The sequence below is a fragment of the Nyctereutes procyonoides genome, unplaced genomic scaffold (assembly GCF_905146905.1).
Source record: "Nyctereutes procyonoides isolate TBG_1078 unplaced genomic scaffold, NYPRO_anot_genome, whole genome shotgun sequence".
Lineage (NCBI taxonomy): Eukaryota > Metazoa > Chordata > Mammalia > Carnivora > Canidae > Nyctereutes > Nyctereutes procyonoides.
In genome coordinates this window covers 8,254,456-8,278,244 of record NW_026575155.1, presented here as the reverse complement: position 1 = coordinate 8,278,244, position 23,789 = coordinate 8,254,456, and the positions used below count along the sequence as shown (strand labels likewise).

The 23,789-nt window shown below is 44.9% G+C and overlaps 1 protein-coding gene across 1 annotated transcript in view; it reads right to left on the bottom strand.

Moving 5' to 3' along the window:
* Nucleotides 1-23,789, bottom strand: part of CLIC6 (chloride intracellular channel 6) — a 45,473-nt gene that overhangs the window by 19,667 nt on the left and 2,017 nt on the right. The gene's annotated exons all lie outside the window — the stretch shown is intronic.

Sequence of the window (23,789 nt, the reverse complement as noted above, 5' to 3'; positions counted from 1 at the left end):
AAGAGTGTCCGGACAGCTGTGCGTACCTTGACCAATGGCAGGGCTGGCAAGCCCAAGGGAACAGCTTCCTTCTCAAGAAATGGCACCAAAAGCCTCTATTTGTAAAAGGTAAAGCGGATTTCCTCTCTGCCTTTTGTAGGTGGTGCTGAGGGAACCCGACCAGTGGGCTGTCTTTTGTCCAGTCAATGTGGGAGAGTGGATTCCATGCTATATAGAGAAGAATCCACATCAGGATTTTTTTTTTCACATCAGGATTTAAAGTTCCACCTGCTAGAACTGTAGATCCACATGAAGAAAGGTTATTATACCCAAGTAGGAGGAAACAAATTAGCCTATCCCTTTCTTGTCAAATGAGAAGGTTTTTGAAGGACATGCCCTCCGAAATGGGCAATTTCTCTTTTTTCTTTTTAAGATTTTATTTATTTATTCATGAGAGACACACAGAGAGAGGCAGAGACACAGGCAGAGGGAGGAGCAGGCTCCCTGCGGGGAGCCAGATATGGGACTCAATCCCAGGACCCTGGGATCATGACCTGAGCCGAAGGCAGCCGCTCAACCACTAAGCCACCCAGGTGCCCCCAAATCAGCGATTTCTAAGGTGATTTTTCAAAACCGATAAGAGCAAATAGTCATTGAATACCTGCTCTGATTTTAAATACGGTTCTAAACCCTTGATAGTCATTATCAGATTTAATCCTCTCAAACTCTCATAAGATGCAGATGCCTTAGAACTATTCCCATTTCACAGATACAGAAAACAGGCTCAGAGAGGCTAAGTAACTTGCCCAAAGCCACAGATAGGATTGGGTAAAGATTTCTCCTTATTCTCCCAAACAGGATCCAGTTAATGGTGCCAGCTTCTTCCCAGGTCCTCACGGTGGAAACCAGAGTCTTTCCTCCCCTTCATGGCAGCACAGCAAAGGTCTCAGAGCTTCCCTCCCAAATTCCTGCAGCAGCCTCCTGCTGCGTCTCTCAGCCTAGGGCTGCTAGCCCCTCCGAGCTTTTCTATATCCTGGACCACCCAGATAAGATGCCATTTTCCTTAAATCTTAGATCATTCAGCTGGAATGTTGTTCAAATGCAAATTAAAATGACACTGCTCCCCCCACCGGGTGTGACCAAGGCAAAGTACCTCACCTTCATGGCAGCAACGTCCTCATACACAAAGTAAGCCTGACAATACCTACCCCTCCACGTTGGGTGAAAATTAATCAGATGTTACAGAGAATACCTGACACCCGGAAACATTTCAGTCATCTGTTGCACCTTCCCCCTTCCTTCTTTCTTCTCCTTTTGTGAAACTGAATGAAGGAAACCTCATCTAAAGTCCTCCTGCTCAACCAACTCCATGGCAAACCCAACAGAAAGAAGCATCCCCTGCATCTTCCACCAGGAAGAAGCCAGCTTTACTAACCCAGCAGGAGGAAGGAAGATTTTCTCGTCACCCGGCAACAACCTAGCCAATGAGAAACAGCCACAACTCAGCCAATGAGAAACCCTCATCTCCCCCAAATTCTCACTTTTCTCCAACAGATTTTATTCAAAGCAGCCTCTCCCGCGTCCTTTTTCTCTCTAAAGTAATGTTCCTCTCCTTTGTGCTCTGGAGTTAGCTATGGTCGTGCCATAGCTTGCATCTCCCAAAGTTTGATCCCTCCACCGTTCCTGAACATATCCATTTTACTGGTGAAATAACTGGCTGCTTTGTTTTCAAAGCACTAGACACTTTTCACTGTCTAACAAATGCCAGTCAAGCCAGTTACTTTCAAATGCTTCTCTCTCTCTGGCCACCTGCTGTGTCCTTAATTTTCCCATGTCACCTCCTAGGATACCCTTTGTCCACCTTCCTACAGTCTAACTCCTGCCTCCAGACTGCTAAGTAATGCTCCCACTCTAGATCCCTTTCTGTGACTGTCCGCTGGGCATTTCTTTTGCCCTTTGCTGAATTCTGCTCACAATACACGGCTCTGCCTGACTTAGCACCAAATTGTTTACTAATTGTTTCCTGTTGGTTGCATTCCTTCAGGGCGGACCATGTCAGCCTTGTGAGCAGAACAGGTGGTTGACCACTCCCTTGCAGCCTCTGTAACACGTTCATTTCCTGCCTACTCCCCTGACAGCGGCCGCAGCACAGAGCCAGGCCTGCAGTAGTCACCTTACAAAAACTCGCATCATGCAGCAAATAAATGGTCACTGTCCTGCAAAGTTCTAGGAAATTCCTCACCATCTACAGTTCCTTTAAAGACAGAGAAACCACACCTTCTCTCTGAGGAGAACATCCACCATCAGCCTCATCTGTCCTCAAGCATCTCCCCAGTCTGCCTGTCATGAGGCTCCTTTCCCCACCCACCCAAAATAACATTCTCTGGGTTACACATTCATCCTGATTTGCCTAGGACTGTCCTGATTTTAAAACTGTAAATTCTGCATCCCCCTCCCCCAGGCCCTAGACAAACTGGAACAGCTGGTCACCATACTGTCTGCCCAGATGAGAGTCTTATTTTTTTTAGGGGAGGAAAAACATTATAAATGTCCTCCTAGATTACCCAGAAGCAGGATTTTGCTCCTCCCTAACCAGAACATCAGGCTAGATTAATGTTATCAACTGATCAGATTAGGTAGCTGATACCTTGTATGCTTAGAACAATCAGCTCCCTCAGAGAGTGAACAGATAAACAGGGGGTGAGGTCTGCAGGGGTCCGGGAAGGAGGTGGGAACTAGCCTGGGAAACTCCCCAATTATGCAGAGCCAGCTAATAAAGAATAGCCTTTCCTCTCCCAGCTGTTGGGCTGCCTTTGGGAAAGAGAAGCAGTTAAGGTGGGGTTGGGGTGGCACACCTCCCCCAGAATTGCCCATCTCTGAGCGCGATGGACATCCTAGACCGAAGGGCACCACAGAAATGGACCAGACACCAAGATCTCCTCGTTTGTAAATCTTTGCATCACTCCCAGCAAAGGCCACAATTTCTGATCCTCCCTATTACCGTTGGGATTAAAAGGAACAGCAAGAACCTCCGTCCCAGTCAAATAGGAAAACCTTCCCAGTATCCCCTAAGTCAGAAGCAGGAGGGGAGCAAGTCTGGCACACCTGAGCGTCTGCCTCATGGGAATTTTGAGTTGCTAGGTCAGCAGTGATTAGAAAGTGTTACCTAAGAATTTCTCTCCTGCCTGTTGATCTAAAAAGAAGACATATAATTAGATGCATCGTCTCAAAATAATTCACCTGAGTCCTTAAGTCACAGATCCCAGTTCTTTTTTTTTAAATTTTTTTTAAGATTTATTTATTTATTTATGATAGAGAAAGAGAGAGAGAGAGAGAGAGAGAGAGGCAGAGACACAGGAGGAGGGAGAAGCAGGCTCCATGCCGGGAGCCCGATGTGGGACTCGATCCCGGGACTTCAGGATCGTGCTCTGGGCCAAAGGCAGGCGTTAAACCGCTGAGCCACCCAGGGATCCCCAGATCCCAGTTCTTTTACAAGTATCATTGCAAACAGAATGGCTGTGTTGTGAAACAGTAAAGATGAGGGTAACTATGAAGCAGCATTAACACTCACTGTTCTAAACACTTCACTTATATTAACTCAATCCTGATGGCAACCCTATTAGGTTTTTTTTCTTATGATTTTATTTATTTATTCATGAGATACAGAGACAGAGAGGGGCAGAGACACAGGCAGAGGGAGAAGCAGGCCCCACGCAGGGAGCCCGATGTGGGACTCCATCCCCGGGACCCCAGGATCACACCCTGGGCCAAAGGCAGGCATTGAACCGCTGAGCCACCCAGGGATCCCCAGTTTTAAGTACTATTACTATCTCCATTTGCAGGGAGAAAACTAAAACACGCAGAAAGGTAGGCTGACTTGCCCAAGGTCACGCAGCAGGAGTTGGCCAGAGTCCATCCTCTTCACCCCACTCTGGACACTGACCTATGTTTCAATGGAAGTCCAGCAAGGTCGTCCCTCAAAGTAAAGGTCTGCCTGTTGGCTTTAACCCATCTCTTTTCAGTAAGGATTGGAGGTGGCTTGCAGAATCCATAGTAATAAGGAAATGCATATTAGAAGCAGGTACGAAGGACAAACAGTGGTTGGCACAGAAATTGGAGCTGAGTTAAGGCTATCAAAAATACATGCCCCATGTGCTGAGGCAGGGATGGGGGCAGTGGGGAGAAGACAGGGATGCCCACACATCCCAGTACTCAGAAACTGAATATGATACCTCACGTGGCAAAAAGAGCTCTGCAAGTGTGATCAAGGCTGTGGGTTCGAGATGGGCACGCTATCCTGGATTGCCAGGTGGGCCCACTCTGATCACATGGGCCCTTGCAAGAGGCAGGTTGTGACTGGTCAGCAAAGATTTAAGTAGGGAACAGTGGTCAGAGAGATGAGCGTTGCTGGCTTTGAAGATGGATGAAAGGGGTCACGAGCCAAGGAGGCAGGTGGTCTCCAGCAGCTGGGAAAGGCAAAGATATGGATTCTCCCCACAGTCTCCCAAAAGAGACAGGGGCCTGCTAGTGCCTAAGTTTGGGCCCAGTGAGACTCAGGTCAAAGACTTCTGACCAACAGAACTATAAGATAATAAATTTAAGTTGTTTTAAACTACTAAGTTTGGGGTAATTGCTTACAACACCAATGGGATGAATACAGCTAACGGTTCCCTATGAGAATGCCGAACCTTTTCTTTCTCAAGAGAGCTGAGTGGATCAACCACTAAATGTAGAGGGACAAACCCTCCCACAAGCGGCACTTGGCCTATTCCTAGAGACTTCCTGCATAGAGACACTCCTCTCATTTGCCAGAGATTTGCTTGATGGCCACAGACACCAAGGAGGATGAGTAAGGCTACCATCTGAAGAAAGCCCATGTTGAACCCACTAACAGCCAAACCAAGACCACAATTCTTCTACATGGACTTGTGAGACAGCAATGCTTTGACCCAAATGGTGGGGAGTCTTGCTTAGTCCTCCATGTCACCTTTGGGGTCGCAGCCTGTGACAGACAAGCCCCAAATGTAGCTTTCTACTGGGACTCACCTGGCTGTATTTTTTTTCCCAATTTTTTATTTGGTAAGATCCAATTTGAGGATTCATCCGGCCAAAAGTCTAACTGGTCACAGCCACAGATCATCACGTCTAGAGGATGACGGGTCCACCCAGGACATTTTGCCCCTGAGAATCTTGGCTCCTTACTCTAGTTTTTAGAACCTTTTCAAAAGGCCAAGTTGTGGCATCAAGGTGTGAACAACGTCAAGAGGCTGATGGCGCCCCCTAGTGGTCATGAGATGCACATCCAGACTTCCCACCTTCACTTTTACCCCATCCATCCAAATAGGTTCTGGTGGAAAATGTCTCAAGTTCTTTTTTAGCCTCTGTAGGGGGCTTTCCCTTTCCGACTTGCTAGATAAGAGACTCCGAGATTTCTTGCTACCTGAATTTTCAGTTTTAAAACCAGTAAAGTCCTAGGTGAACTACAGTTCACTCGTCTTCTTACCCCTGAGCTCCCTCTTAGGCCCCACGTTAAAACCACCAAAGACGGCATTATCCTTCTGTCCTAGGCACTGAATAACCAACCAGGTCCCAAACACAATTGGGATCTGAACAGTATGGCTTTAAAAAGGCATCTTGATTTGAGATCAGCAGCTGAACTGTGCATACTTTGCTCATGTTAAGAAAATAGCAACTTATGATTCATCAATTATTATCAATTCTCACTGAAGAGCAACAGAAAGAGGAGGGAAGAGGGGCAGTGGGTGAGAGAGGAGGGTCAACCCATTTGCTGGGCAGAACAGAACATGAAAAAAAAATTCTAATGATCTCTACAAGTTTCCTGATTCAGCTTTCTTAATTTGCTCTTTAGCAAAAATCGTTAGAAACCTGTAGCTTCCTGAAAAACAAGATAGGTATTTGCTTTCTCTTGAGTTTTCTTTGTAATGTTTATAAGTTTTAAGGAAGCCAAAGGCCTAGAACTATCTATTTACAAAGAAGAAAGCCTAGTGCCTCAAAGACACTCAGGTTGGGGGATCCCTGGGTGGCTCAGTGGTTTAGTGCCTGTCTTTGGCCCAGGGTGTGATCCTGAAGACCCACTGGAGACCCGGGATTGAGTCCCACATCGGGCTCCCTGCATGGAGCCTGCTTCTCCCTCTGCCTGTGTCTCTCCCTCTCTGTGTGTCTGTCATGAATAAATAAATAAAATCTTTAAAAAAAAAAAAAAGATACTCAGGTTGGTTTCAATGACCAACATGAAAGTTCTATTGATGGGCACAGGGAAGGGGATTCGGGAATTCTATAGTATTTTTCGTTCAGATGGACCTAGCTTATTAATCAGAAATAGCTTAAGGGTTACTGAGCGAATTCTTGAAAGACAGACTTTAGGATGAATATGGACTTTAGTATGCTTTCTAATATTTAAAAAGATGGCAGAAATCAGAAACTTTGTGGTTACCCTTTCAGGTGAAAGGCAAAGATCACCTGGGCAGTATAATTTGTGAGATCTAGAAGAGTCCACCTGGCGAAAGATGCCCACACCAGCCTTCCCCAAAAGCCTACATCTCAGAGAATCATCTAGAAAATAAAAAAATCATCTGTTAAGATTAAGTGGTAGTGGTTACTCTTCTCTTTCCAGGGAGGACACCAGCCAGGACAACAGCCAACTCTCCCACAAATTGACACTGTCCATTTCCTCGTACCCATGAAAATGTCCCCTTTCTACACCTTCCTACAGGTGTTCGCTCAAGTGGCAAAACCAGATCAACACTCTTGTCTTATTAAATGTCATTTTGCAAACTGATGCTTGACAGATCTCCTTCCAAAGGGTTCGAGCACTTTTTGAGAAGCCATATTAATTACCACAGCCAGGGATCCCTGGGTGGCGCAGCGGTTTGGCGCCTGCCTTTGGCCCAGGGCGTGATCCTGGAGATCCGGGATCGAATCCCACATCGGGCTCCCGGTGCTTGGAGCCTGCTTCTCCCTCTGCCTGTGTCTCTGCCTCTCTCTCTCTGTGACTATCATAAATAAATTTTAAAAAAAAATTTAAAAAAATAATAATTACCACAGCCATAGCTCCGAAGAATATTCAAAATTTCTAATTAAATCATTTGGTGTACTATCCTGGACTATCACTCAGCCATAAAAGAATGAGATCTTGCCATTCGCCACAACGTGGATGGGTCTAGAGGGTATGACGCTAAGGGAAAAAAGACAGAGAAAGACAAATACCACATGCTTTCGCTTATGGGTGGAATCTAAAAAACAAAACAAATGAACAAACAAGCATACAAAACCAAACTTTGAAACACAGAGAAGTAGTGGGCGAAGGGGATTAAGAGATACAAACTTCCTGTAATAAAATAAATAAGTCACAGGGATGAAAAGGACAGCGGAGGGAATATAGCCAATAATAGTGTAATAAGGTATGGGGACAGATGGTGACTACTCTGAGCCTGGCGAGCATTGCATAATGCACAGACTTGTCAAATCACTCCGTTGTGCACCTGAAACTAATATAACATTGGATGTCAACTATATTTCAATAATTTTTAAAAGACATCTGGTATACTAAAAAACAGCAGCGGAGGGTACTAAGCAGGACAAATAGAACAGAGCCATTTCTAGGCATTAGGTAATCAGTTTCTCCTGCAGTTGTCCTGCCTAATGGAATAATGGATTATCCCCGAATGGCTTTTGCACTTCAACAAGAATAGCAAACAAATGAACAGCTCCCGGCACAAAGCACAACTTCTTTATAAAGGCGAGAGGTGATTGCAGTGCACACTATGAGACCCCAGGCCAGATCAGTGGTATAATGGGACGGTATTTTTTTTGTTTAAATGCAAATGTAGTCAACTTTGTCCTGTATCCTGGTTAATAAGAAACCTGAGCTAATTTTCCCTGACTCGCCCTGTTTTCCCACTGAGGTCTGAAGGTAAGCCTGCATCACTAAAGAGAGGTCTCTGGCTCCCACAAGCTTCAAAAACCAGCCTATCATTTGGCACTGGTGAGAGGAGACAGAAAAATCAACCGGGAGGACACAAAAATCCTATCAGGTATACCTTAGGAAGGGTTGGCTTTCAGCTTCAAAAACAAGAAAATCAGAGTCAGAATTTAACCAAAAAAAAAAAAAAAAATGCTACCGGAACTATGCGTGGGAAGGTTAACTACTCCAACTGTAACAATTAGATTTTTATTTTGCATGTCCTTGCAGTCTCTGATGAGTTCCATACAAGTTCAGGGGCTCCTAGGTCGTGGATAATAAATGTGCTGAACTTTGAAGTTCTTTGTCAGAGAGCAGACACGCAGAGCCGACCTGCAGATGTTCACAATTTAATCTGGGAGATTTGGGGGCTTCAGACATTACAGAATTATCTGGAAGCTTTCCTGCCCGCACTGCTCCATCGCTACTCCCGAGGACTATATTCCATGCCCTGGCCTGACCCACACAACAGGGAAGGCTGGTGGCCTAAGGCCAAGGGGATCAGCTGCTCTCCAGACAAGGAGAGACACCAAATGGGCTGGCCAAGGCTAAGACTAACGCCCTGGCTTTATTATAAGGAAGTCTTTTCTGTGCCACATGCTTTTTTTGGCAAATATTGTAACTCCCTCCCAACCTTACCCCTGGGAAAAGAGAAGGAGGGGCCTATACTATTTCAGGATTCCCTAACCCTGACCTTTTAGCTCAAAAAAGACAGTGAGCCAGAGATCAGTTCCACATAGTTGTCCACAAACCAGTCAAGGCACAAACCATTCCAAGGCTCCTGTTTTTAAAAGGGGCAGTTATGGTAAGTGGCCAGGAAACCGATGTCCCTAATTTGTTGCAAATCATACTGTGGCCGCAGAAATCCAACATCAAGGTGATGAGTCACTTCATCTGCCCCCTGGAGACAGCCATGCCAACGCAGGAGGAAAGGCTGGGGTTTTCTAAAGATGTTCCCTTACTGTCCTAAGTCCAATTGAGGCAAGTCCAGTTCCTTAAGAATTGCTCTGTCTCAGTTTTAGGTTAAGGGGCACAGTAAGGCTTGGGAACTAGAGTTCAGAAAGGAGGCAACAAAATGCTACTTTTTGCATAAAACTTGAAAATATTTCACACTAAGGTGCCTGTAAGTAAGTAACCCCACGGGAAAAGCCAAGTGCTCTCCATTTCAGGAAGAACACGGAATCTGAGGATAATCTGGCTGTGATTTGGGGGATGCCACTGATCACTGGAGCCCACACCAAGTGCTCTCCATTTCAGGAAGAACACGGAATCTGAGGATAATCTGGCTGTGATTTGGGGGATGCCACTGATCACTGGAGGTCAATCCTGGGCACCTGGATATCCAGGCATGTTCCTCCCTCACCCACCATAAGCTTGAGCAGGATCAGAGAAGCCCCTCGCCCAGTTCCAACACCCAGGTCTGCCCTTTGGGAGCATATAAGGGTCCAGATGCCTCTGTTGGAACCCCAGACAAGCTTCTGTGATCAATTTACAGGAAATAGAATCTGGAGAGAAGGCGACAGTCTTCTGTAGGAAGAAGGAAGCAGAAACCTGTCTTACCCCATGACTGCACAGCCAGAATCAGGATGGCTGGCCAAAGGAATATGGGCATCTGTTGGAAGGATTGAGGGAAAGCAAGGAGCATCATTTTATGCTGCATCGAAAGAGAATCAACATTCAAAAAGCACCAGGGAAATGTCACAGCCAACAAATGGGACCATCTGAAAGCTTTTGCCAAACCCAGGGAAGTGAACTCAAAAGAAAAACCTCCAGTCGCCACAACCCCCAGAGAAGGCCATGGACTGTCACATAGAGCCACAGCCATGGACACATTCATAGCCCAGTCTACGCTGAAGGGGTTAGTGCCCCTGGAGTGGTGCCAAGCAACTCGGAAGGACACCAACATCAATCTCCCCAAATGGTTTTCAGAAAAAGGAAGAACTTCAAACCCCTTAATGCACCAAAAGCTTGAAAGAGTACCTTCCATAGAAGAAAATGAACCAGAAAGGAGAATTGGCAGAAAGGGATCATAAAAAATAATACTCAGAATGGATGGCGCAATGCACAGCATGTGCTTTGAAACATAAAGACCTTGGAAGCGCTCTCTGGCTCTATTTTGCACCCACCTCCCAATCCCCAAAGGAAAAACATCCCTCTTCAGCGAAATCCCTGATAACACCAATTAACTTGGCCTTCTCTGAGGAGAGGCTGCCTTCTTTGCAATACACCCATGTTGGGTTGTGTGTTGACAACTTCTTCCCAAGAGTGGGTCTGACCTCCATCCCTAGAGGGATGGGAAACCATAGTGGAAGGGGAGAATCCAGAAATGAAGACCCTTCCCTGGGCTGTCCTCTCTTTCCACGTGGAAGAAACAAGGAGGACAGAGGGATGTAGAGACGGGCATGCAGGCAAATTATCCCTCAGGCAAGGGAGAGACAACAAAATGAGCGCTTTGCTCTCCCTCTGAACCATCATGGAGCTGTCCCACCCCACCCACCCCTGCCCCGCACTGAAGACAATTTTATAAAAGTGCCCCAAGTTATCAGAAAGAAAGGTCCTATGGGAATAAAAGCCAGTGCCCTATTTCAGGCCCCTGGGTGGACTCTCACTTGATTCTGAAATAAAGGCATCTACACAGATACAAACAGAGGAGCGTTCGGGGAATTAAAAATGGGGCAGGATTTGCTGGGTCTTAGATATGGGACCTGAAGTGGGTTCATGCCTCAGCGTGTCCAGCTCACCCTTGAGCACCATTTAACCCAGCCCTGCTCTGGTTCCCTGGACTCCATTTCCATCCCAGTCCACACTAACTAACTGCCAAGACCCCCGGGGTATAGCGATCCTTCAACTAATTCCCAGAGAAGAAGGAGCTTTGAGGGGATCGGCATCCCACTGACTCGTCTGGGAGTCTGTTCAATAAAGGAAAGATCCCCTCGACAAATAAGGCACAAAAGTAAAAAATGGCACAAAAAACTGGGTGCCCTCAACTGGAAAACACAAGACCCCATTCCACAAGGTAAAGTTGTAGGGAAAAAAACAGAGGAAGATTTTCTTTTAAGCAATTTGGGATGCTTAATGCTTGCTGAGCCAGTGAATGAACACAGGAGTGGATCCAGAGATCAGTGATCCCCAAAACACACCGGTGGTTAATGGCCCACCACAGCGTGCACAGAAGCATTCAGTGTTCTTGACTTGTCAACACATCCTCAAGGCTTAGGAGACAGTGACAATAGGGTGGAAAGAGAGCCCCAACCCAGGGCAGGGTCAGCTTCTAGAGTTGTGCTTGCTTGACTACTCCGGAGTCAAGTTTTGGATACCCACTGTGTAGGCTGGGAGGAGGCAAGATGGTGGAAAAGTGGGGTCCTCGTTTTATCTGGTCCCCCAAATTTAGCTAGATAACTTACAAACCATCTTGAACACCTATGAATTCAACCTGAAATGGATACTCACTGTGTGGAGAACATTCCAGAACACCACTCGTGATGGATGATGGCGTTGGAGAAACACAGAGAAACCATGGTGGTTTGCGAGATCCTAAGAAATATATTCTTGAGGATTATGCTGAGTAATTTTAGGGGGATTTTTAACTCTTTCCATCGTTATTCAGATGCTATTGGTGCAGGCAGCCAGGGTTTCATAACCCTCTACAAACACTGACCAGCTCATCAACCCAATTCATCAGAACAAGGCAGGCCACAGGCCTGTAGTTCTGAAAATCTGGACTACACGTTTAAAAAAAAAAAATCATTACTGAAAAACGACTCACTGATACCTTTTAGGGGGAAGGACATTCTTAATAAGGAAACTTCATTCCTGGGAAAGATGACGTGAGTTGAGTTGATCTACTGACTGGTTGTTCCCACAGACACAATGATACCACAGATTATTTACTTTGCCAGAAACTAATGGAACGACTTTTATGGAAATGCCCAATCAACCACAAAATTGGGGAAGGAGTAGCCTATGAAAAATAAACTGTTCTAAAAAGATATATAAACCCCTTCAGCGGGCGGCAGGGACAACAGGAGGGAAAAATCAATAGAAATGTGGCAGACAGAGCGCCAGTCCCTAATGCACCAAGTTCTTGCCTAATTTCCCAATTTCTGTAAGGGGCAAGGAAAGCAGGAAAGCGGCTTTGCTTGGGGGAGATTCCGACACTGCAGCCATCAGAACCTGACACCCCAGCTCCAGTGCTGGAATTCCTGGTTTCCAGCCTCCCTAAGCTGGAGGGAAGCCGATCGTGGGCATGTCAGTCACAAGACAAGCCATTTACTGAGGTGTGATGATTTTTTTGTGTGCAGGCACCATCTGTGCAAGCTTCTCTTGGCTCAGCATCACCATCTCGCATCTTCCTGTGGGAAGCACAATCCTCGCTGGTCCTCCCTCCACCTCTTGGTGCAGGATGGGGCCGTGCAGGGGGGCGTGAGGTGAGCAGGCCACCTGCGGTTGGGAGGGATGAGGGCCCACCGGGGAGCTGAGCGGAGAGCCCGACCCTGGCCTGCTGGACTCCTGTTAGCACCTCCGATTAGAGAGCCAAGGTGACTGCCAAGGTCAACAGAAAGGCCTGCATCGACGGCTTGCAGGCAACCGACCAATGATCCCAATGATAACAGCTGTACCACTGCCATGACCTGTGTAGCACCGACCCTCTGCAGGCTTCTGGTCTTTAACTCTTCCCAAGGCTGAGGGAAGGCTCACAGGACAGGCCACCACCCCTCCCGCACATTGTCCTGTCTCTTGCCTTCCCTCTCCTGCCATCTAGTGGAGCAGCAAGGTGGCCGGTGATGCCAGCGTCCACACACCCTGGGGCAGCAGCAAGGCTCCTTGCAGAATGGGGGTCAGAGGGGTAGAGCCCCTCTTTGACCACACTTCCAGGGAATGAAGGGAACGGCCCCTCCTTTTCAGATCTTTGTTGATACGGTTTATGGTTACACTAGCATATCCCGCGACACAAACACGACACGTCCCACTCCTTGTAAAGCCTATAAAAGAAACAGGTACCATAAGTGCAGCAAGGCCGATTCTAGAAAAGAAAAATTGAGTGGTTTTTTTTTTTTCTTAAATAAATACCAGCCTGCGCTATCGATAACGCTTTCAAGATTGGCTTTTTGCACATCCAGCTCAGGCTGTCTGTCCCCAGCAGCGTGGAGAGATAGGCCTCCTGTCTGCACTTTATTAATATATTATGTTTATTAAGTCCCTCGCTCCAGGCCTCTTTTGAAACGTGCCCCTCCCTCTGCCATAACCCGAGAACGTAAGAACAACTTAGTTCATCGTTCTACCGAGATCCTAAGAAATATATTTGAGATCTTAAAAGTCTGAAACATAGATCTGAACCTTTCCAGAAGCCTATCAATCCTAAATACGTTGCCAAGTATGTAGAGTATTTACTCTTCTCCACCATCATACCAATCAATGTATTATTAGATGGATTAGGTGGTTGACCACCCCCAACCCACGTGGCTTAATCGCTGAATCAAACTGCCCTTAGCTTTAAATTCTGGCCAAAGGCTTAGTGGTGGGAGTATTCATTGTCACAGTGGGTGGAATCCAGTCATAAGAAGTACACAGGCGAACAAAATGGAACTTACTATTTATCCTCATATACGAAGTGTGCTTTAAAAACTCCAGGACTATTTTTAATCCTTTTTTAATAATATGGCCTGATACCAACTGAAGCTTTTACACAGACATGAAAAGCTTATTTCCTTGTAAAATTCTCACAAGGAATTATTGCAACAAAGGAACATCTTGTTCTGGAAAGCCTGCTGAAGAATGCAGCCTGTTTTTATATACCCTGGTGGTTTGCGTTCTTGAATGGCTGAGGATATTCCAGTCCCTATAGTGACCGCAGAAGGAAAAAAAAAAACTGCACACAGCAAACGGAAGAACCGGCCACACGGAGCCTTCCTTTTTTCTGCACTGCCCACTCCTGGACTTGCCTTAAATTCCTCTGTACCTCTCACCGTGACCTGCTCAGATTTCACCAGCTTAAAAGAGACATAAGCCATACGTCCCGGTTACCTATTGCCAAGTAGCAAAGTACCCAGATGCACCAGGGAGGGCTGCTTTTTTTATGCTTCATCATCAGTCAGGAATCAGGACCAGGCCTTGGACTAGGTGATCCTTCTGTCCCACGTGGCAATGACAAAGGTCGTTCAGTGCTGTTCAGCTGACGGGTGGGCCCATCTGAGGGAGTCCAAGACAGCTTCACACACTTGTTGAGGGTCTTGGCAGCATGGCTGAAAGGCTGGGCTCAGCTGGGATTGTCAGATGGAGCACCCAGAGGTGGCCTGTCCAGCTGGTGGCCTCAAGCAGGTCAGTGAACAGAGCAGAGGCTGCACAGCCCTTTAGAGTGAAAACCACACAGCATCACTCCCCCCATATTCTACTGGTGACCAGGCAGTCATGAGGGTCTGGCCAGATTCAGAGAGAAGAGAGAGAATCAGCCTCCATTTCCCAATGGGAAGAGGATCAAAGAACTTGCAGCCACCTTTACCCCACCACGCGGTGATGTGATTTCAGGGTGTGCAGAAATGCTCAAATCTCAAATTTATAGATCTCAAATCTCAAATTTATAGACCTAGTTCTTTACCAACTTGAACTGGTTTAAGAAAATTTTAGCAGTGCCTAAAAGCAGTGAAGTTATTTTTTTTTTTTATTTCCAGTGATGGGCAGAGCGTCATCTCTGCAACATTGACTACAGCAAACGTCAATATCTGGAGAATGACAGAGCAGTGTCATTTTACTGCTGCTGTTTATGACAGGGTCACAATATATTGGTTAAAGTGGCAGTTAACAAAAAAAAAAAAGTGCCCCTCATATCTGATGTGTTAATAACTCTTGAGTTTTCTTAGGCACCGAATTCTCTGTAGTGTTAAGTGACACAAAGAAACCATTGAGTTGCAACCCAGAACTTCATCCCGTCTGCCCGTTTATGGGAATAGAGTCAAAGGCATCCAGCCTGGAGCTCAAACAAAGGGAACAAAGTTGGGGTAGAAATTGAGTCGGCCCAAGAGGCCCAAGATTCTTCGAACCCACTGCCTCCCCCGACACCAAAGACACCAAAAAAGTGTTAATTTCCCCCACTTAGGAAGAAAGCCCCATGTCCCTAGATCTCCAGACCAATAACACTTTGATTCTGTGTGGCCTTCAAAGCACGTGATGCCTGTGATGGGCGGAGTGTGTCAGACGTGCTTGGGGCTGCCATGCACATCAAAATCCAGGATGTACCCCCCACTCTGGGAAGAGAAGCAGGATGTACCCCCCACTCTGGGAAGATGACCTCCGGGCCTGATTCTTCTTCCCTCCACCCACTGTGGCCAGGGGCAGGCCTGGAGCACCCAGGGAGTGCTGCTGGGGGTGCATAATTGAGGCTCTTCCTACTGGACCACAACATCCTAACCCCCAGGAAGGTTGGAAAACCACAATGATAAAGCCTTGGGCAGAACGGGTCCAGATTTTCTCCTCCCTCCGTGGCTGGCCACCCCTCCTGGGGAAGAGTCCTGCTGGTCAGAAGACAGAATCACACAGCTCTGTGAAAGGGGACCCTAGTCTCTCGTGACTCCAAGGCCACTCCGGGCCCCCACACTCAGAAACAAAAAGGGGCACTGGGGCGGGTCTCTACTTCATTGGCACAGTGTCCCTTCTCCTTCATAAGGATAAATGACTGCTTCATAGAGATGACAGAGAAGTGACTCTAGAGGGGGCACACGGAGTGGCCCAGATCTCAGCACGAGGCTCTTGTTGCCCATGTGTTGTAATTACGGTAATTATATGGTATTGACATTTGCTGTAGTAAATGCTGCAGAGACGTCACTCTGCCCATCACTGGATATAAAAGAAACAACTCCGCTGCTTTTAGGCACTGCTAAAATTGTCTTAAACCAGTTCAAGTTGGCAAAGAACTGGGTCGATAAATAAATGATTTGAGACACTCAACAAGTGTGTGAATCTGCCTTGGAACCCCTCAGATGGGCCCATCCACCAGCTGAACGCCACTGAGCGGCCCTGGTCTCTCTCCCCTGTTCTCTGTTCTTCACCTGTCTCCACAATAGAAAGAGGAAGCCAAAGACGATTTGCAACATGCTCAGAATTTTAATAGCTGTTCAGTTATTGGGCTCAGACATAAGCCAATGTCTGTGAATACAGTGTGATGCGTGATGCTAACTTAGATGGAAAGAATTCATGAGATTATAAAATTTACATTCTGCAAAATACATCATTAAATCTGACCACCCCATTCTTTTTACCGGACACAGTGGCCATGCCTTGTACGTTGCTCATTCACTTACCCATCCATCGTGCACAGCACAACCTTCCAAAGGGAAGAGACTGCAGCAAAAGGGCAGAGCCCGGGCTGTCAGAGATCTAGAGGCCAAATTCCCCCCCCTTAAGACTCATTGCGCAGCCTGCCATCCTGCTCCTCCCACCTGCTCCAGCAACCCTCCCCACCCCATGCTCCCCTTCCTCACACAGCACTCTAGCCATTTCCCTCTAGGTCACTCTGTAGGCAGAAAGCTCTAGAAAAGCAGGGGCTGTGTTCATCACTGTTGCTTTTGTACCTCAGCCCCAAACACAATGTCTGATACTTGGTGAAAACTCAATAAATATTTGCTTTAAATAGCCACTGTGGTCCAAAACACCGTTCAGGAGTTTGGAAGACTGAAAAGTAGCTTTTACTTCTCCCCATAGCAGAAGAATCAAAGTTCATGTGGCCAATCAAGCCCAGAAGGAAGGAGAAGCCCTGAATTGGGGGTAGAGTTCATGAACCTAGTAAAAATCTGGAATTAGAGAATATTTCTAATCTGATGATTTCTTACACGTATAAGATTAGACTTACCCTTGCACACTGAGTATTTCTCAACTGTTGTAAATAGACCTGCCCCCCGAGAAGCTTCAAAAAGTATCTCTCTGAATGATCTTTCATATTTGAGCATTTTAGTACCCCTGCCCCACTAATTAAACATAAGTTCTGGTAGTCAGCCACAATTCACTGGATCTCTATGAACAGAGAGAATGTCATCATTCTCCATAAATTTTGGTCAATTCTTTTGACAAATGGGGGCATAAATAGAAACATTCCTGCTAAGAGACATCCACAGAAACAATATTTTGATACCACGGCACCACAGATGATTGCTTTTCACTTATGATTTTTATTTGTGGGACTCAAATTCATCCCAGTAGATGGCATGCCAAGATCAAAGTGATATATCTTACATATTCAGATGGAGTAGTATGGCATGAAATGATCCTGCTATCAAGATATTTTAAATCTTGTTTTGAATAGCAATTCTTACCATGTAAGAAAGAATGCAATTCTCAAAGGGCATGTGCCTGGTAAAATGTAAGCTGCTAATTATAAAGAAAAGAAGAAAGGCAAGACTTGAAATATCTAATTCCTCAGGACTTAAGAGGTTATAGAATATAAAGTAAAACAGAGTATTTAAAGATTCTAGTAAATGAAGTTGGAGATTCTAAGAGCGCTGTCACAGCCTATGCTTTGTTTCCCCACACATCAATTCCATCCAACAAGTTACTAAGACTGAAAGGATAAATTACTCCAGTACAAATAGTCAAAACAGTCCCATAAAAATATATGCAACCCACATGACAGACAATGGTCTAATTTCCTTATTATAAAAATCAGGAAGGATAAGACCAAATGTAGATTTGAAAAATAGGCAAAGGACATAAGCAAGCTGCTTCGGCAAAAAAATATCAAGAGTTGTTAGATCAATAAAAGTACACTTAGCCTCACACACACTAAAGGAGATGTGAATTAAATGACAATGGGCATCATTTTTCACCTCTCAGATTCAAAAGTTTGATAAAAAGTCTGAGTGGGGAAGGTTGGGGAAATAAACATGGAACCCATATAGTGTCAGGGAGACATTATGTGGTGGAACGTCCTTGAAGAGGAAATTTGGTGAAGATTATCAAAATTTTAAACAGACATATCCGTTCCCAAAGCAATGTCATTTCTAAGAAGTGAGCTTCCATATACGATTACACATCCATGGCGGGATAGTCACTACATCATGGTTTAACATCCAAAAGAAGAAACCACCTAAACATCCACCCATAGAAGACTGACTATAGAGTGTATCCATCACTAAAAAACTATGAAATTTTTAACAAGACAGAGCTACAGGTACCAATGGAGAATGATTTCTAATATATGTTGTTAAGCAAAGAAAGCAAGATATAACCCAATGTATTTCCAGCGTCCTACTTTTTATGAAAAAAAAAGTGAGTGAGGTATTTTTTTAAAAATATGTCCACAGATCCTCTGACTTTCCCTTTAAGGTAGAATTTAATTTTGATATCCTTGAGTATTGGACTTTGTGAATAAAATAAGACAGGAGTGACAGTGACTTCTGAGACTCAATCATAAAAGTCATCGTGGCTCCTACTCTCTTGGATCACTGCTCTGGGGGAAAGCCAGATGCCATGTTGTGAGGACACCAAAGCAGCCCATGGAGAGAGCCCCAAGTGGTGAGGAACTGAACGTCTTGCCAACAGACATGCGCATCAGCCATGTTGAAAGTGGATGCCCACCACCACCACTCCAACCAGTCCTTCAGATGAGACCACAGCCCTGCCAATATCTCAACCACAAACTCATGAGCCAGAACTACACAACCAAGCTGACCCAAATTCCTGATACAGAGAAACTGGGAATAATGAAAGTTTGTTGTTTTAGGGTGCTAAGTCTTAGAGTAATTTATTACTCTGTTATGTGTTAGATAACTAATACAGTGAGAATATTTACATGTAACCTTGAAATATGCTCAGAGTATCTCTGGAAAGATATCCAGTGGCTGTCTCCAGGAAGAAAAACTGAGAGGCAAGATCTCGAGGGTAGAAAAATACTTACTCTACGTTGCATTGCATTGTATCTTTTTATATTTATAATCTCTGTTTCATTTCAATCTCACCTAAATCAAGATTAAGGACTTCAAAGAAAAATTACATTTCTAACAATATGTATAAGATGTTCAGTGTCTAAAATATTTTTCACTGTGATAGACACTGCTGATTCTTTATTCAGCAGTCATTCCCCTTCTTCCTTGCTGAATAAAACTCCAATTTTGTGCCAGAGGCAATGTATCTAGCCCCAGGTCAGGTATCAAAGAAAGTTTAAACTATGGATCAACAAACCTTTTCTTAAAGGGCCTGACAATAAATATTTTAAGCTTTGCAGTCTCCAGCTGAAATGGAATTGGATACTATCTCCCTATGGGGAGGAGAATGTGTTGCCAGAAAACATGTTGATGTCTTTAGAAGTTGAGAGAGAGACAAGTTTAGAGGCTAGAAAGCACAAGTGTTTAGAAGTTGAGAGAGGGAGAAGTAGGTTCCCTGCTGAGCAGGGAGCGTGACACAGGGCTCAATCCCAGGACTCTGAGATCATGACCCGAGCCAAAGGCAGATACTTAATCTATTGAGCCACTTAGGTACCCCTATTTTCAAAAACCTGAAGAATATGTACTAGGGACTATCAGAGGGTCCTAGTCTCTGCGTCTCCCCAAATACAATCAAATTGATAACTACTCAGTGATCCCCACTGTATCTATAGGTCCTTCTACTACATACTCCTACAGGCTCCTACTCATCTTTGTTCCCTCCTCCCCTTCCTGCCAGCATTAACTTGGAGCCTACTATGTGCTAGACCTGTGCTAGGGTTTGGAAGGACAACAGTGGGCACACCAATGTAGTTCCTGCTACCAAATGCTTTCAGTGCTCAGTCTCTCTCCTTTGTGCTAGATGGTAAACTCTGTGAGGGCAGGGACCTTGTCAATCTTGCTTGACTTTGGGTCCCCAACTCTAGCACAATGACTAACATATAGGAGGTGATAAATCCACATGTTGACTAACATATAGGAGGTGATAAATCCACATGTGCTAAGAGATTAATCTGTATCACTCTCACCCACTTGAACTTTATACATTCCTCCAAAGTCTAGGTTTTGTTTTTCTATGTATATGGAACTAAAGAGTAAATTTGCATGTTCAAAGGATCCAGGGCAGTGTTTCTGAAGGTATCTTACAGATCTTCAGATACACAGGGAGTTAGGATATCTGAGTGACCTAATGGAGAAGAGCTGACCATGAGAAACCCAGGCTATTAAGGAGACCCACTGTGAGGAGGAGGAGGAGTTCATGCTGAGGGTGAAGCATGATTGCTCACTTACTTCCATGAGTCCAGAGCACATGATGCATCAGCCCAGTGAGTGGCAGGAACTGTGGCCTATGTGCACCCAGCAAAGCAGAGCCACAAATTCCCATAGCCCTGAGGAAATTCCATCATCTTGCAGCCCTGCTGCCAAAATGTCTTCATGGAGAAGAGTGGCTCTGGCCCTTTCAGAAGGGACACTGGACTGGGACAATGGGAAACAGGTCTGTGTCCAGCTGCTCACTAGCTGAGTCACCTTAGACTGAGTATGCATCCATCTGCTATTTCCCTATCATTACCAAAAAGCACTGACTCAGAGCTTACAACAAGCCCACCACTACATGAGGTGAGGAGGACATGATGTGGAGAAGTAATTAGAAGGTGGATCTCACTCAGCGCGGGGAGAGGAACCACTACCCACAGTGTGCATGTGTGCACACACATGTGTCAGAGGTTTCCACCCCAGCTAACTCTACTAATTTCATAAATGTGTTTGCAAGCAAGCTGTATAAGACACTCAAAAAACAAATAACAAAAATGCTATTTTGGGGGGGTAAAGTCAAAGAAGTGCATCTGTGTTCATTTCCCTTTAGAGCACATGGTCATAGTCCACACATAGTTATGAGAATCCCACCTCCCCCTTAAGCTCCTTGGACACCAAGCCCCCACAGAATGGTCTCACTGTGCTCTCTCCTGGAGAAAGGTGCGTGGATCACTACAGTGAACTGGTCTACCAGGAGTCACACAGCTGTGGCTCCTAGACACATACCTAGCCTTCCCATCCTGCCATGGCCATGTGGTGTGGCACTGCTTGGCTGGCTTCATTCATTCATTCTTATATGTATGTATGTTGGGGGACAGTTCTCAATGACAATGCCTAGTCAGAGGTCATATCTTCCTTGCGTTGGACTTGTTCCATCACCAATTCCACCTGTCTAGAGACATCACCCAAATGTGATGGCAAATGCAAGTTTTTGAGCTCCACAGCAGCTGCATGTTAATGGTTAAATATATGGTGTCCAAAGTCTAGTTTAAGAAATTCATAGACTCTGGCCCAAGACTATTCATTGGTCACGTTGAAGTGTTTTAAGTCTTGTGAAATTCGCCCGGAAATCCATATCTCAGATTATCCGACCCCTAGACCTTGCCTCAAAGTATACATGCTGGATTAGAAGCACCAAATCTGTAAGTAAGACTTCCTTAGTGACTAAATCCCCACAGCTGGTGAGGTGCCTACCTTATCCTTTGTTGTCAGTATTTTATTTGTCGTTTGTTATTGTTATGTTGGTATGTTATTATGTTGTTACTCTTTGTTATGAGTAAAGAAGAAAAGAATCTTTCTTACTAAATATACTGCAGGGTTACCCTATAATTTGATGACAAATAATTAATACTTCTTTGTAAAAAACAAAAGTAAGAATTAGCATGATCAGCAATTAATTTACCATACAATAATTCAGGGAAGCTTTCTGCAGCCTGTTCTATATATGTTCTCGGCTCTTTTACAAGAGTACATTCTTGCATACTTATGGAATTAAACAAAATGGCAAATTAGTAAGATGGCAATTCCAAAGATGGAGACGATAAACCGCCAGGTGGCTAAAAGTATTTGCACCTGTTACTGAGTCATATGTCATTACTTTGCGGTATTTTTGCAACCAATATATTTTTTAAAATAGGGGGAAAGTGTAAAAGTTAAAAATTGACAAATAAAATACGGGCTAATTAATTACAATGGTATTTACTGGGCTGTCAGATGAAGGTGAGGGGAATGTTTGGAATGTTTACAGTACTTCCCCTTAAAGAACAAATCTGAATTCTGCACTCCAGCGATGGCACAGAAAAATTTGACATGTTTATAAAACCCAGGAGGTCAGATGTCTACTGTACATGGATTACAGTCCAAATAAGTGGAGTCCAAAGAAGGAACTCAAGAAGGCTAAATCTGGCAAAGAAATCCTCTTTTAAACTAATTTAAGGATTTTAAATCAAGTATCACAAAACACAAAAGATATAAACATCTAAAGAATTTTTGATGGATTTCACTATGGGGTCTTTTTTGCTTTTAAGGAGAATCATTTTTAGGATAAAAAGAAAATGAGATGCCTTAACAATCCTACGAGACACCTCTTCAGTGACTCTCAGAATTTATATCAAGTAGTAGTTGCTTAAAAACCAATCTCCTGAAAAAAAAAAAAAAACCCATCTCCTTATTTGGAGATCTGTTTTCTTAAAGAAAAAAAAAAAGGTAGCAGGAGCAACTGATCACAAGCTAATCACGTCAGAATAAAACATTCTGGATAAGCTATGACTAGCCCCTTGCCTCTGCCCACACAAATTACTCCTGAGCAGAAGCAAAAAAAAAAAAAAAAAAAAAGCAAACAAAACAAAAATCCCCACACAACTTATTTTTATTTTTCATAAAATTATTATCCCCAGAGAATGGAGATAATTAGGTATCTAGTAGGTATCTAGAGAGATTTTCCCTTAGAAGAGGAGGGGGGCAGGGATATAATGGGCAGGGGATTGTTTCTGTGCAAAATCAATGGATGCACACTGCAAGAAAGAAGCAGAGCCAGGATTTGTTCCCACTGGCTCTAAAGTCCATGCTACTGATCACCAAAGTACACTATCTTGTGCAGGAAACCACCCATTCAAACCTTCATCATGCTCCAGACCTGTGCTCCACGTGGAGGATAGAAGATAAAATTTATGCAGTCAAGGAAAGAGATAAAACCTACAGTGTGTGAGTGGACTTTCAACAGAGGGATATCCAACCCACACTGCGGTGATGCCCGTGCTGAATCTAGACACACAGCAGATAACTAGGGAGAGGGATGAGGGGGGAGAAACTTGATTCTGGCAGAGGGTACAACACCTGCAAAATTTCCAGGCGGGAAAAAATGTGGTTCTCTCAAGGAATGGAACCAGTTCAATATGGCTGGCATGGTGGTACCATGGGTGACAAAGTTGGGGGACACCCAGGCAATACCGAAGAGGCAGGAATGACATCAGGAGTGGCCTGTGGCCTGGCTAAGGAGTGTGGACTCATCTGAAAGCCTACAACAAATAACTGGAGAATTTTAGCTGCAGAAACAAAGTGACCAGATCTCATGTCCTAGCTCACTGGCTATCACCAAAGGCCTAGACTGGAGAGCTCGGAGCATGGAAGACAGTCTTAGGAAGATGTTACTGTATTTCAAAATTGTAACAAGAAACTGGAAAGATGTGCTGGAAGCAGATTGGCAATAAGATGGAGCAACGGGGAAATGTCTTAAATGAAGAGCAGATTTGAGGCACACACAGCAGCATTGTGTTCAGCTCTCCCCCTTCCCTTCCCTTTCCCCTTCCCTGCAGCCTCCCAGCTCCCAGTGGCCTTCCTAAGGGCTGTGCCCTTAGGTTATATCCCAACACTTAATCTTAAAATGCTCCAGGGTCTTCAAAAATGCTCAGAACAGCACCTTCCCACTAGTGAAGAAACACATGCCCTCACTTCCCCAACCCCCTTGCCACCTAGGCAATTCTTGAAATTCTGATGTTAATCACTTTGGAAACATTTCTCTTTTTGCTTATTAGAGTTTGCTTACATTCCCGTCAAGGAGCTTTAGGTCCTCACTGGCTTCTATAAGCCTGAAAGTATTTTGGAAGGAT